A 2,308-nucleotide genomic window follows, 5' to 3' on the forward strand; every position below is an offset into this window, starting at 1 on the left:
TTACTGGCTTAATTTTTCAGGAAGAGTAGGAAGCAGCTAATGTGGATCCATAATAAACACAAATACAAATAACATGAATATGTTTTCCATTTTCATTMCACCAGCATATTTTTTTACTTCACCGCTATTTGTTAATGATAGCGTCTTCCCGCCATTAGATCTCCTGGCGATGTTCTTCTCAAGCGGTTGAATAKCTTAATTCTAATGAGTTGAGTTGTTTGGTTTCCAGATGCTTTTTGATAACCTTRATGTTAAACATGTGGAAGCTGCTTTCGATGTACAACACCATMAATCGGAAGCACAGAAAAAAATAGATACAAAAATGCTATTGCTATTAGGTTATTGCTATGWTATTAATTTTGTATTCCTATGTTCTTACATAGTTTATTTTTATTCATTACTGTAAAATGGTCACTGGCAGGTTCCATCTCCTCCGAASTGAAAGTGTTTATCAGTATCTACCTCATGCAGTGGACGTGCAGTCACGTGGTTCTGAAAGCATGACTCCATTCATTACAATCTGCAAATAGTCTGTAAACCTACGGTTGTGCGATAAGAAAAACTTTCCGTCCCTGGTTGGGCTCGAACCAKCAACCTTTAGATTAACAGTCTAACGSGCTAGCCGATTGCGCCACAGAGACTACTGCGACAAGACGCGATAGAACAAACTACTGTGCATGCTGCTGAAATCTCACTTTATACACAGCCTGAGCTCTGCAGTTTTTTTAGTGGGTCAACACTCCTAGTCCTGGAGAGCTATTGTATATCAGGTGTGTTAGTGCTGCGATAGAACCCTGCACATATCAACCCGCTGAATAACTTCATTCTAATGAGGATTTTTCATGACTAGAAAAGGTTTCTTTTCCTGGGTAGGTTCGAACCACCAACCTTCAGACTAATAATCTAACGCACTTGCTGATTGCGCCAGTGAGAAAGCTAAGAAAGCATTTGGCCACAAACAGTAAGGAAGAGAGGCTCAACTCGGCAGAAAATCTGTCTCCTTCCAGCAGGTGGTGTTTTTTCGTTGTTACGCCTCGCAAGCAAAGAGTTTTTGTAAGGATTATAATAATGGATCACAATAATGAGATATATTTACCAATCCAAAGAAAGCATAGACATCCCGCCGTGCCGCTTTGTGGACAACGACTCCCATTGTTAGGGCGGAGAGATATGTACTGTATCTTGTCAGTACATCTATWATCTTTGGCACCATGTAGAAAAACTGCTGTATGCGGTGCTGAAACTGAGCACTACCTGAGCTATCACTGAGCACTACCTGAGCTATCACTGAGCACTACCTGAGCTATGACTGAGCACAACCTGAGCTCTGCAGCTGTTTGTCAGTTGCTGTTCCTCATTCCTGCTCATAGAGAGCCACATGTTGTGTGTTCAGGTATGCTTGTATGGGTGCTAAATCAGGTATGTTAATGCCGGGACAGATTCTGATTGGGATAACAAGCAGCAGTAGTTCCGGTGTTTGGTTTTCATCACTGGTTATTTGGACAAATCACGATTTTGAAAGTATTAGCATCTTTCGAATTTCTGAAGGGYAAGMGGCAATCGGCCCGTAACTTGCAAAGAGAGAGTGTGGAGCTCCTCGTTCTGGGTCCGCTCCTCGTTCTAGCATTTCTGGATCCATTCCCTTAACACGTATGGACCCAGAACTTAATAGAGCAGCTGGGTTACACAATATTAGATCATTACAGCAGACGACTCCCACACACATATACCTTGAAAAAATACACACAAACGCACAGTCACACATAATTTTGACGCTGCCATGAAACACCAGACCGAAGATGAGTCTCACACTATGCCCTTTCACTGCTCTTTATAACCAGCTCTTAGTATAGCTCAGGTCCTAACCTACTAGTGTGTGTGTGTGTGTGTGTGTGTGTGTGTGTGGTGTGTTGGTGTGTGTGTGTGTGTGTGTGTGTGTGGTGTGTGTGTGTGTGTGTGTGTGTGTGTGTGTGTGTGTGTGTTGCCACAGTGAACAAGTATTTGCAGTTAGAACAGCCTCGCGCTGTAGAAAATTAAGAATGCAGAGCAGGGTTATTTGTTTGCAGCTTGAAGAGTTTGGACTTCAACTAATTCACAATCAATGGGAGTTACAGCACAAGGATACAGACTCTGAACACTGTGGCATCATGATGAGACTCAAAGCCCTTTCTCATGTAGAGGACTCAAAGCCCTTTCTCATTATAGAGACTCAAAGCCCTTTCTCATTATTATGTAGACTCGAAAGCCCTTCGTCTCATGATAGAGACCAAAGCCCTTTTTTCGTGCATTATAGGAGTACTCAGGAGGC

The 2,308-nt window shown here is 42.4% G+C and overlaps 1 non-coding gene across 1 annotated transcript; it reads right to left on the reverse strand.

Moving 5' to 3' along the window:
- Positions 1–567: 567 nt before the first annotated feature.
- On the reverse strand, positions 568–641 carry trnan-guu (transfer RNA asparagine (anticodon GUU)). The gene has a single exon. It is a non-coding gene; the product is annotated as a tRNA-Asn (tRNA).
- Positions 642–2,308: the final 1,667 nt, after the last annotated feature.

Source organism: Salvelinus sp. IW2-2015, linkage group LG36 (genome assembly GCF_002910315.2).
Source record: "Salvelinus sp. IW2-2015 linkage group LG36, ASM291031v2, whole genome shotgun sequence".
Classification (NCBI taxonomy): Eukaryota; Metazoa; Chordata; class Actinopteri; order Salmoniformes; family Salmonidae; genus Salvelinus; species Salvelinus sp. IW2-2015.